General features: G+C 41.3%; 1 protein-coding gene across 5 annotated transcripts in view; it reads left to right on the top strand.

Annotated features, from left to right (window-relative positions):
• Positions 1 to 13219, top strand: part of KBTBD12 (kelch repeat and BTB domain containing 12) — a 91410-nt gene that overhangs the window by 22815 nt on the left and 55376 nt on the right. For 2 of the 5 annotated variants that reach the window (XM_044451149.1, XM_044451145.1), the window contains exon 1: positions 7722 to 7867. The exons of 1 other annotated variant lie outside the window; for it this stretch is intronic. The gene's annotated coding sequence lies outside the window, so the exon portion shown is untranslated. Of the gene's footprint in view, positions 1 to 2739; positions 2921 to 4565; positions 4952 to 5660; positions 5761 to 7721; positions 7868 to 13219 lie in introns of those variants that run through there. 2 more of the 5 variants (XM_044451147.1, XM_044451146.1) reach the window with 2 other exon arrangements.

Genomic DNA, 13219 nt, shown 5'->3' with positions numbered 1-13219 from the left:
GCTTCACACTAATCATGCACCGAAAGAGCATCGACTACTGGAATCGTGGATTGCTCCCTCTTCATCTGTCATGTTGTTTGTCTCACATATGTCAGCTGCATCTGAACAACGACTTCCTTGCAAAGTAGCTTTCTGGTGGCAGCTGTGCATGGGTTTTGCTTCCTGGTGGTCTCCATATGTATCTGAGTCCATGAGATACCCATCTCATTGAGCCACCAAGTGAACCCAGCAGCAGGCAGGCACACAACTTGCTGGTGGTTGGCTCTTGAACCTCTGCACTGGCAATAGAAATTGCTGTGCATGCTGGGCTTTTTATACCATTAAAGCAGTTCTTTGCGTACATGCTGGGATCAATCCATGGCCAAACCTCAGTTTCAGCCTGCAGATCACTCCTTGGAGAACTGCAGCCACAGTCTACATCTTATGCAGAGATAAATAGGCAGCTTTAAAACAACAATGATATCAAAACATTGCATTTGGTAACCTTCCCTTAACTGGTGTCCTTCACATTACTGATTTTTCCTTGAGCCTCCCAGTATTTTTGTAATTCTTCAACATATATTTTGAATAGGCGGTACTCTTCTTTCCTCCACATCCCATACTGCAATGTATATTTCCTATCCATTTTTTAAATTGTTCACCTGCCAAATTGCACAATGTTGTAGATGGCAAAATACTGTATGCAATTTCACATGATCACATTTTATAGCAAGTGACATCGTACCCCTAGCCTAATCTTATCCTGTCTCATAGGAAATATTTATTTATTATACAGTAGACTCTCAGTTAACTGGAATTCAAGCAACCGACACTCTCAAACAACTGACAAACAAATTGAAGAAATAATCCTTTAAATATAAAATTAAATTAATTTCCAGTGGAAATGCAAAACTTGGCAACATGCCACACACCACACTGTGAGTAAGCCCACATGTTAGTCTCCCACTCCCACCAATTCACCTTGTGTAAACATACCATTGCTGTTCAAATTTTGTGTTCTTACACAACTCCAAATATGCCAAAACAGGTCCCATGGAAGTGTCAACATATAGTGCTTACCCTCAAGCAGAAGATGAATATATTCAAGAGGCTCAAGCAGAAGATGAATATATTCAAGAGGCTCAAGAAAGGAGACTGTTGTGCAGAGCTCACAGAGGAATTTAATGTTGTTTTGTCAACAAACTATGACATTAAGGCTCAGTTTCAGAAGGTAGAAATTTGTCTTTATTTGTCTTAATTTGCTTTTAATGTCTGTATTTTAATATTAATATCAACTCAATACAGAGTTTTTGGTATGGTATGGTATGGGGTATAGCATTAGTTAGGCCTATTTTTAATAGTGACTCTCAAGCAACCAGAAACTACATTTATCCAGCATCTACAAATCCCCATGGGAGATGGTTAACTGAGAGTCTACTGTTAAGGCTGCTTACATCATCCCCCTCCTATCCATTTCATCCTCATAACAAACATGTGAGCTCAGTTAGGACAAGAGTCAGTGACGACCCAAAATCACGCAGTGAACCCCAGAAATCCAGGGTCCCACTCCAACCACTGCTCCAGACTGGCTTTCAACATAATGCTGTGCATGCACAAAGGAGAACATGTGGCTATGCAAGACCATGGGGATTAACATATGTGGGCACACTAAACAAAACCAAGGAAGAATGCAATGAGAGCACTATAAAGATAAAAGAAATGGGCCATAAGTCCTATGACACTGAGATCCTATGGATGTGCCTTACACAAATCGGATCACTGGCCTGTCTAGCCAAGGCCTGACTACTTTGACTGCTCTCCGCTCCATTATCTCAGTCAGAGGTCATTCTCAGAACTGCTGCACAGAGACCTGTTAATTGCAGCTGCTCAGGGATTGGACCTGGGAAATTTTGCAGGGTATACACCATGGGTCCTCAAACTACGGCCTGGGGGCCGGATCTGGCCTTCCATGTCCATTTATCTGGCCCGCCATGCCCATTTGGACCTGCCACACGTGCGCATGCCCATGCGCGCACCTCACCCGGCGCGCTCGGAGAAAACTATCTCCAAGCGAGCAAGCCGCTGCCTCGTGCGCCTGCCTAGCAGCACATGCCCACCCCTGCCTCGCGTCCCCTTGCCCCACCTCAGCGTGCGCACCCACATGCGCTCCCCCCGCGCCGGCCCGCGCACACTGCCGGCACCACCTTTCTGGCCCACACCCAGCACCAGCAGCTTTCAACTGGCCCCCAGTTTGAGGACCCCTGGTATACACTCTGGCACTGAGCTTTGGCAGACCCCATGGAAACTGTAAAGGGGCAAAGAGGGCCAAAGCAACACAGAAGCCTGAGACCCCAATAAACCAATCAACCAGTTGTTTGGCTCTAAGTTTCCTGAATGGGGATAAAGCACTGAATTGAAGTCAAATTTACTTTCATATCAAGGACTGGTTTTATAATCACATTACAGACTGCTGTAAGAAAACCTGATTTGAGCCTTCCTGTCTGGTAATTTTTGTCGCTAAGATCTAGGGGGATAGCACTATTCTAGTAGCTAATTCTATTGCAAAGCAGTGATTTTAAACAGATGGAAGGAGATTCAGTATCAGAAAAAAATGATAGTGAGGCTTTTACCACAAAAAAAGGAAGAGGAGAAAATTATTATTTGTTCAGATTCTAGTCTCTTTTCAGGTTTATCTTTATAAATTTAATGTGAAATGACCCAAGCATTACATTTGAAAACTCAGTGTCCATCTACTAACTCTCAAAATGCCTGAGGTGATCCTGTATCTTCCAAAGAGAACTTTAGCAGAAGATATGTTGTATTTCAATCAATTCAAGAATTGGATTTGAAAAATCAAGATACAACCATCCAACTCTCAAAATGTCTGAGAATTATCCTGTATCTTCAAGAATATCCCATCCTACCAACAGAAGAAAGTTAAGTATGTCAGATAAAGTAACAGGATTTGCTTCTGGGTAGGCATGCATAAGATTGTGCTCTTTGGCATATTTGAATTAAGTACTTTTAATGGGCTTAGTTATGCCTATGGATTGTGGCCAATGCCTTCCTGCAGAGGACCTTAGCCGTACTGCCATTCATCAGTCATGTATGTACTGATTTATTTAAGAGGAAGGAATTTGGGATGGGGATAGGAGGATCTGCAAGGATTATATACCCAATTACTCCTGGTTATCATATTAGGCATATCCTAGTAAGTATTTTTTGCTAACCACTAATCCAATAAAGATTGATGGCCTGGCATGGATAACTCACATGATATGAATGTAACTAAAATGTTCGGGCAACATGCCAATTTTTCAAATTATTTATTATAAAATTTTTAACCCAATTTTCATTCCCCACTATGGGGCTTGAAAGGCTTGCAGGATCTACTTTTTTGGTGCTAAACTCCCAAGGTCCACTAACCAAATCCTGATGCAACAGAATGACTTAGAGTGGAAACAGAGATGCAGTACACAATTAGAATTAAGGAACAGGGTGCCTTCAGCCGCATGCTGAGTAGCTCAATAACTTGTTTTCAGTACCATGAGCCCACAGTCCTTTTACCTAAAAATCCAAGCCCAGCGTCCCCCACAAGTTTTCTTAATTTCAGCAGTCCAACTTAGAGAGAAATTGTTATTGTTGCTTTAGAGCAGATCTGCACAATCACTGCAGCTCCTGATGGCTTTTTAAAGGCATAGTTGGCTGTGGCATAGTCCAGCTATGGCTTGCCATGCCATCTGAATCTGGTGACCATGGATTCCATGGGGGCTGTACACAGTCCCCAGTTTTGGACAACATGGTAAGCCATGGTCATGGCTGTTGGCATGTCGCACAGCGCACCACGGCTTAAATAAGCCATGATGGGCTGTCCAATCACAGAAGCCCACTCCGATCTAATGCAAATCACTGAGGGAGTAACTCTAAGCTCCCTGCTGAAGAACTGGCTGTTGCATGCTGCAGACGTGCAGAAGGAAATCTCTGGGTGGAAAGGGAGGTCTTCCCATGGCTAGAGCTGAAGGCTTTGTCATTGCCACTGTACTTCCTGTTGTGTTCCGTGGGCACTGGGACCAACATCAGCATTTCAGAGCCATGTCCAGGGAAGTCTTGGATCTGTCAGATCCAAAAGGCAGCCACCAACTGGAAAGGCCAAACATATATGGCAGCCCCCCAGCTAGCATATTGATCTCCCATCCCATTGTGGTAAATTAAGAGGATTTTTTAAAAGGCTGAACCAGTGAAGTTTTTGTTTTAAGGGAAGTACTGTTAGAAGAAATCTATCAGTACAGGGCAAACTAAATTCTGCTTTTCCTGCCCTTTTACAACAAAAAATAACCTTTATAGCCTTAAATGGGTTGGGCCCAAACTACGTGGGCTGCTTGCTCTCATACCAGCCTATTTGTACTCTGAGGTTGTCAAAAGAAGCCCTTCACACTTGGCTGCCACCAGGGGTGGGTGGAGTGCTGAATACAAAGGAGGGGGCCTTTTCAGTGTTGTCTGCACACCCCTGGAATCAGCTTGCTTCCGGGATTTCAGCCTTTCCTCAATGCCTGGGCTGCTGGGTTTTTGTTTTAGGGTGGGTTTTCATTGGGGAGGGAGCTTTGCTTCTATTAGTAACTGTTTTCATGAACGTGTACTGAAAATGTTATTACTACATCTTATTGTAGTCACTTAGCGTGATTTTTATCTTTGTGCTGCCTTGTACTTATTTAATTTTAAATACTTTCCTTTAATTTTAAATAAATAAGGAAACTCAGCTCTGCAAATTAAAAATATTGTTCCATAAATTCATGTTTAATGCTAAGATACTATCTGTTATTTTATTCAATAAGATATAATGCTGAACTGCTTGTGACCCACCAGCGGAAATGTATCCATACATGGCTGGGGGTCTACCCATCATGGGATCAGTAAACTTCCTGGATTTGCTGCCTGTCCATCTGCAAAAGTGGGATGGGTTGTCAATCACCTGGTAAGTCAGAAGCCTGGATTCAAGTGATGCAGGCCTGGTTTAAACACAGTGAGGTGCTCTCCAAAAGCTAATAGTTAAGAAAGCAAAGAACGATGCAACTAGGACCACCAGTGAAAAAGGGCCTTTGGTTATCTGCTGCTTGGCAAGCAGCATCCCAAACTGAAGGAAGTTACAAAAGTATTTGCGTTGTCCTGCTGTTCTATGGAAAAAAGATTAAAACCCGTGAGTCTGCACAAGAGAATACCACTTCCCAGCAATGTTCATTTATAGTTTCCATCATGAGCCTGGTAGATTAGCTAAATATTTGTATTACTAACTTCAGAACTCCTGATATAATAAAAATGTTACAAGTATATAGACATGAAATGGCCTACCTGGCTATTATCTTATTTCATTGTGCAGTTTTCTGCAATGCTCCACATTCACAGTGGGAGAAAAAGACATACCCCGCTCATGTTCAGGAGTGCTAACTAACAGTCTGTAAGATAACAAACCTAGGCAGAGGGATAGTTTTTGATAAAGCATTGGATTTCAGCTTCAATATTCTGAAAAATTATTCTAGTGAAAATCAACTGATTGTAAAAGAATAGAAAGAAAGAAAGAGAGAGCACTCAATTTTATATTATTAGAATTGTTTATCCTTTTAAAGAAAATATGTGGATTCTATATTAAATGGCACTAATTTGAGATTAATTTTTCTGTTGGGCAGACCTTGGTGGCCTCTAAAACCTTGGAGAATCCTCCGCAGGATGCCCGTAATCATTTGATTTTGGAGGCTTACAGACTCCCCATTCAAAATATTTCAGAATGTAAGTGTGAAAGACTAGTGTTGTTTTTTCCAGTAGCATTACTAAGTTTAACCAGATGGCATATAAACTGACATTAATAGATTCATTTGGCTCCTTATTCTCAAAGAACTACTGATTTGCTCCCTGGGGAACCTAGGGATAAAATTAAGTTTCTTGTCTACATAGCTAATTATACAAGCTAAAATAAGTTTTCCACCTTTTTGTTTCTGCTCAGAGCTGATGTTTAAAACTTAATCTTCCAATTATGAAGAGATCTTTAATTATGAACAGATCTCCAAATGAGAGATTTCTTTTTAAAAATCACCCCAGTCCATCACATGGTTACTGCAAAATTCAATAAGGTAAGCAGGAAAGAGGGAGGAATCTTTGTTGCATTCAAGCTCCATACAAGATCTGGCCAAAAATAAGAAAATATATTGACAAAAACAAAAACACATTTTGTGACACTGCCCTTAAAATACTCCAAAAATTACAAAGGTATAGAACAGTCAGAAATGTTTGAACACTTGCCACAGTGCTTAGTCTTCTGTTCAGAGACTAACTGTTAGTGGATTGAAGACCCCTGCTTTCACTTCCAGGAGTTCCTTATCTCTACATAGACCTTAGACTGGACAGCTCTTCCAGTAGAGGACAGCCTCAAGCAGAGGACAGGCTCTCTGTAAAATAGGGCACATGTCAAACCAAGTTGGTAACTGAGGTTAAATACAGCTTCTTGGCAGGTATCTTAATGCAGGCCTGAAGCAGCAGTTTATTTATTTCGTTGTGATACCACCCAATAGCCAAGGCTCCCTGGGCAATGCCAAAGGTTTAAAAAACACACAGGCAAACAAAAATTAACATAAAACAACAAAACCACAGCAGTAATTGCAGTTCAATCAGCATAGAAGCAGCAAGTTCTCCTAGTCTATGTGAGGAGAAGGGAAGGGAGACTATATTGAGTTAAACAATCAGTGCATAGTTAATTCAGTGTACCTGAATACAATAAGGAGGAGAGCTTTGGCTATCGGGCAGTATAGAAAATAAACAAGGAAGAAATGCAAGATAAATACCAACTCCGTATGAAACAGGCAATATTTATTTAGATGTGTGATTCAGTTGGCTCCTCTCTCATCTTTGCCAGATTTAACTGTTTACAGTGCAATTAATACCCAATCAACTGATGCTACACAAGGGTTCAAACTTCTTAACTCTCAGCCAAACCAGAGCAAATATGCTCTGGGTGGATGTGGAAGTGTGGCAGAGCTTTTTCCCACCATGCCGAGATAGGCTGATGCAAAAGAGGACAGGATTCCTGCCTCTTTAAATGTTTAACGGCCTTCTGGCACCTATTAAAGCTCTGTCCTCCTTTGCATCTGCCCATCTTATAGCCAGGACAACAGGCACATGGCTAACCTGCATCTTTTATTACAGTCCATTTCCCGGTCTATGTTCTGACAGAGGCTCTTCAAATGGGAACCCCAAAGTTTATTTTTATACCTACATGTCAGTGCATGCAGTATGAATCAGTCTATATATGTTTAGATATGTGATTCAACTGCCACCTCTGTCATCTTTTCCATATTTTCTGAGGGCAGAGATTGTGTGGTGCTTGGACTGTTGGGCTAAGCGGAGGGAGACAGCAGGCCTAGTCCCCATTGTGCCATGAGGCTCACTGTAGGACTTGTGCCATGACGCTCACTCCATCACTGACTCCCAGCCTTGTCTACTCACAAAGCTGTTGTGAGGAATAAATGCAAAAAAGGTGGTCAGGTATGTCACCATGGAATCTTTGGAAGAAAGGTGGAAGATAATTACAACAAATAAATAAGTAGAAGAGAAGCAGAGATACCAGTCAGTCAGTCAGTCAGTCACCAAGTCCCAATGTGTGCCTGTTATGTGACATCAATACAGTCTCTCACAGAGCCAAGTCAAATAATATTGAGTCAACACCTATTTTTATCCTCTGGCTTTCTTTCCATCCACAAGCGACTCTGATACACACAGCAGGCAATGGGGGTACCGCTTCTTCGTCCTCTTTAGTCCTTGTCTCTCTACCTCTCTGCTCCACCCATCTGGTTTGCCAAAGCTATAAAAATCAAGAAGCAACCAAAACAGCCAGGAAGAAAAGGTAACTCTGCCTCTCTTTTTAATATGAGGGAGCTTCTTGTCGAGGGCAAGATTATAGATTGCCTTAAGGCTGAAGGCTGAGTTTCAGGGAGCAAGCTGATATTGCTATATAATGATAATGAGATTGGAGTGGAGGTCATTAGTAAACACAGAGAAGTCAAACAAGAAGGGCTGTTCCATTTTATAGGGATGAGCATGTCAGTATGCTGCGACCCTCTGAGTCTAACATAGCAGGCCAAGATAGCTATTTAGAGGGTTCTTTGGCAAGGATCGCTGTGAAGCCTTCTCACTTGCACATAAGAAGCTTGATAAGTTATATAACATAGCCTTTTAGATTAGATGAGAGTGCCTGCAACTGAAGACAAAATTAATACCTTCGTGCTTGTACAATACTGGAGGAGCGTTAATGTTGGAGAGCAGGGCTGGCCTAAGACAGAAAAGAATAGGCTGTGTTCTCCTGCATCCCATGTATAAAAGCCCACTAAATTGGCAGCTGAAACTTACTGCAGTTCTGGGAAGGGGACAGAATCTCCATGTTCCCGCCAGTATCTTCCACTGCAGGCAATAAGCGATCCCAGGTGGTGCCGCACATGCTAGCTGCGCAAAGCTGTCTCCTCCATTGCTTCACTGCACCCTCCTAGCATCTCGTGCCCAAAGTTACTTCCTTACTGCCTAGATCCTGTCCTGGAATCAAAGACTGGCTTCCCAGTTGGCAGGAAGACCATTAGCTATACAGACACCAATGTCCCTTTACAGAACAGCTTCCACAGGTGAAGCTCTGGTAACCCATTTCTTGATAGTAACTTTACCAGCCATGAACTGAAATGTGGATTTATGTAGAGTGTGAACTCAGCTTGAGGACAGTGATGTGCAGTGTGCAATTACAAAACACACTGATGTGTATTTTATTCCTAGATTGCTGATAATGGTGGCTATAACTTGTGGATAAATTGATTCTGATAGAAAGACTAATGTTTGCAGCGATGCAGCTGCAAACAGGGCAAATGCTATTTTGGGATTCATTAATACAAGTATTACTTCCAAATCACAAGTAGCAGTAGTTCCCCAGTACTCCTCACTAGTCAGACTTCATCTGGAATACTGTGTCTAGTTCTGAGCCCCAAGGTTTAAGGAAGATGCAGAAAAAATTAGAAAGGGTCCAGAGGAGGGCAACCAAAATGATCCAGGGTTCAGAAACACTGCCCTGTGGAAATGAGGATATTAGGAAATTTATTTGAGGGCAGTTAGTTTACATTTTCTGACAGTTCCCAATGAAACTTCTTAACTGTTAAGCTGTACGAGTTAATGGCCACAAATTCACCAGTTTCTTGACATTTACCATATTTTTTATTTATTTTCATTTATTAAAACATTTTTATGCCGCCCCATTCGCCCCATATTGTATGCCATTCTCTCCAGAATTAGCAGTATTGCTAATAGTTATCATTGCTGTCAAATTTATATATAAATCAAAAGCAGCTATCATATTTTGCTTTTTTTCCTGTCTGAAAGTACTAGGGTATTTAAAGAACCAGGAAGATTGAAATAGCAACTTGTGAAAAGAAGTTGCCTGAAAACAAAAACAAACAAACAAGTTGCCTGAAAACTGGCAACATTTCAGTAACTGAAACATTGCCATCAAATTTGTAAAAATGTTTGAATTACAGCTAAGAATATCTTTAATGCACTTAAAGCCCAGTAAGTATTAAGGCAATCTGGTGCAGTTTACTTGTTTTTCTGATTTCAAAACCATATAAAACAAACCTATGCACACTAAAATGCTGGTTATTACTATAAAGCCCTAACCATTTGGTCTCCAGGAACTTTAAGGACCCCTGTGTCCGGTATAAGGTTGCCCACTCACTGAAATCTTCAAACAAAGCCCTGTTTCGTATCTTGTTTTTATCACAGATTCAGTTGGTCAAGATGTCAGATGTGGAGCAGCAACTCTAACATTGTTAAACTTGTTGCCTTTGGTTGTCCAACTGATATTCTGGCATTCCGTAAATACCCTCTAGTTTCATGGTGTTCCTGCATGCTTCCTGTTATATGTTTTGACATGGCATGTTTTAACATCTGGCTTTCATTTTTGCTCTCTGTTCTATTTTATTGTTCCGCCTGTATTTCTTTTAATTTGACTGTGAGCTGCTTTGGGCCCTCTGAAAGATAGGCAGATTACATAGCCAAGATTTGACCTAATGCCCTTTGACATTAGAAATCTTCACAGATTACGAAAAAGGAACTTTAGTCCATCATTTCATCCATTTCACCAAGTAATTTAAACCTGAGCATGAACATGAAAGGAAAACTGTTGGTTAGGTAAAATCAAATTGATAAAAGTGTACATCCATTTCTCTGATCTGATTCCAGTCAATAAATTCACTCAACTTTGTTAGATCACTCCAAATCCATCATTTGAAAATAAACCTTTTGGTTTATGGACTGTGGTAAACCAGCCAGAGAACTTTGGCTGTGGGGCAGTATAGAAATGATATTAGTATTAATAATAATAGTAACAACAATAACAACAAAAACCAGATTCTCAAGTTTTCAGTGAACAGACGCATACACAACATTTAACAGTAAGTTTGTACCAATTGATGAAAACCTATTACAAGTTGCTATGTTTTGTTCAGATACCAAGAGCAAAAGGGCAATGAATGCCTTCAAATGTTGAATTATGCTTAATTGTAGATATCCAGCCCACTCCTATGATACTGGATGTAAGTCATATTGCATATAGTAGGGTTTACTGCCAAGTCATTGTGCACAGGACTCCAGCCTAAATAGATAACAAAGCTAGAGAGAATATTTATTTACTTATTTATTTTTGCATTTATATACCACTCCCATAGACCTTCAGGGATCTCTGGGCAGTATATATATGTTGAATCACCAGAGTGTATGTTGAATTAGTGACTGGGGCTACAACATGGTTTGGTTGTCCATTCCAAAGGTATCTTCTCTAGGGATTTTTAAAAAAATAAAAGTAATTCCTTATTTCTTTATTAAATTTGCTTATTGAACCTTAAACCAGTAGAAGAAATGTTTGTAGTTATTAGGGAACAATCTTACAGGCAGTAATGAATGAAGCAGCCTATTCTACTGATTCCACTCCATAATCAGAACCCACCACTTGCACAACAGAGATTTAATGCTTCCTATAGGAAGCCCTGAAATTAGTGGAAACATTTATTTCTGGACCAAGAGAGTTGGCAGAGTTTCCCTATGTGAGCTCCGCTGATCTGTGCCATTCTACTTCTTTCTGGTCCCTCCTGGAAGCACTAAATCCCCATTGTACTAGTGGTGGGTCTCACATGCTGAATGGCAGCAGCAGGGGCACAGCACCCCTTTGGTTACTGCCCTATGAATGCATCTCCACTGTGTTCAACTGAGAGTGCTTCCAAGGAATTGAAGGTAGGAGGACTAGAGCCCAGGACTGTTTTTTCAGTCCAGTAATATATTCTGACAAGTTTGTGTGTGAGAAACATTTAGACTTAACAGTGGATATTGGGAGTCTTGGAGTCAATTTAGTTGAGTGCACCCATGAAGAGAATGTCTCTTACCAGTTCTCCTTGAGTTATTTCTTTAGCACATACCCAATTTCTGTAGAGGCACAAAACATTTACTTTATTGAGAGGCAAATGAGGATTGCACTGTGAATAGCAATGTGCAGGATGATGAAATTCTCCAACCCCTTCAACAAAAGCCAAATACTCTGTCAAAACAGAAAATTATATTCTAAATATGCAAAAATATATGCCAGAAGTGTAATCTTAGGCATGTTTACTCAGCAGTAATTCCCAACAAGTCCAGTGGGGCTTACTTCCTGACAAATCAGCAAATCACAGCCTAAAGAGCAGGTAGACTTTCAGATAGAACCTGCTGCCCAAATCCTGCTGGAGTGCTGGAGCAAACGAAAGAAGCAAAACAAGGTACCTTTTTGACAGCAGTTGCTGAAATAAGCCCATTTCTAGCACAGAGAGAGTGCAGTTGCACAGCTAAAACTGGAACATGTTGGCTGAGGAACAAATTTGTGTGCTCCTACACAGGGCAGTCTTAACACATGGGCCTGATGGGCACTTGCCCATGGGCCTCATACTGATCTGTGTATGTTAACCCTTGCAAAATTGGAAAACTTCCGAAATTAACAGTAGTTGTAGTTGTCGTAGGGGCCCCCGTACACTGCTTTGCCCAGGGCCCATAATGCTATTAAGACGGCCCTAATCCTACATGGTATGAGCTCTGAATTTGCGGAGTTTCTTGTGCTGTTTTGGCAGGAGAGCTGGTAGAAAGAACAAAGCATCATAATGGTCACAGACCTTTGACCCAGGGACAGTGGAAGCCGGGCCACTGATAGAATGTATAGTGTCAACAACTATGTAACTATCTAGTCTGCATTCTCTCCCCCCACCCCACACACACCACTGCCATACCTGATTATAAATGCAAATGATTAGAAAATGTGTATGAGGTCGGAAGCAGTATGTATGTTATGTGCATATAGCAAGTTTGTAGTGGGCCTTCCAAAATTATACTTGCGCTCTCATACTATGGCTGGCAAATACATGTTTAAAAAGGGCTGGAGATCTCAGAGAAAATGTTTTGCAGGCCTGAGATCTTAACTGGAGATGTCAGGATTTTAATGTGCTTACCCTTATCTGTGTTCCACTGTTGTATTGTGTCCTTTCCTCTAAATAATATGTAAACAATTTATTTATTAGGCAGTATTACATGGTTATGCGAACACCTGCTCTTTTTTCCTTTCAGTGCCAGGTGAAAACCTTTTTATTCTCCAGGCATTTCAGTAGTTAAATCTGTAGTTTTAATATGGTTTTATTAGATACTGCTGCTGTGCCTATGTGCCAATTTGATTAGTTGTCATGGAGTTGTTGTTATTACTGTTGTTTATTGAGTACTGTTATTGCTTTTATTGTGATATATTGTTACTTCTTTTGTTTATATGTTTTAACTTTGTGAGAAGGTAAGAACTGGGCTCTCAAATCCTTCGTGGTTTCCCCGTCCACAGAGGCAACGTGACATAATCAGACATCCTTCTGCTGGGTTGCTGGAGAGAAAGGGGCCATGCCCATCAGCCACACACACAGGCTGGCCCATCTTCCTCCATCAATCCACATGTAGAGCTCCTCCATGAGAGGGGAAATCTGGGGCCAATCAGGGTCTCTCCTTGCACAGAGGTGTTGTGTGCGCATCCATCAATATGTGGCTGCCATGCACACAGGTAGTGATGGCAGTGCTTACCCACAGACCCCACAAGCCTCTCATCTGAACAACAGTGCGGTAGTGAAGGAAAGGTGCTTTGCAGATGCTCAGAGTTACACTGCAACACAGA

This window comes from Varanus komodoensis, unplaced genomic scaffold (assembly GCF_004798865.1).
Source record: "Varanus komodoensis strain SLA01 unplaced genomic scaffold, ASM479886v1 scaffold6_2, whole genome shotgun sequence".
Lineage (NCBI taxonomy): Eukaryota > Metazoa > Chordata > Lepidosauria > Squamata > Varanidae > Varanus > Varanus komodoensis.
The sequence above is the reverse complement of the archived record's forward strand: the minus strand, read 5'-3'. Positions and strand labels throughout refer to the sequence as shown.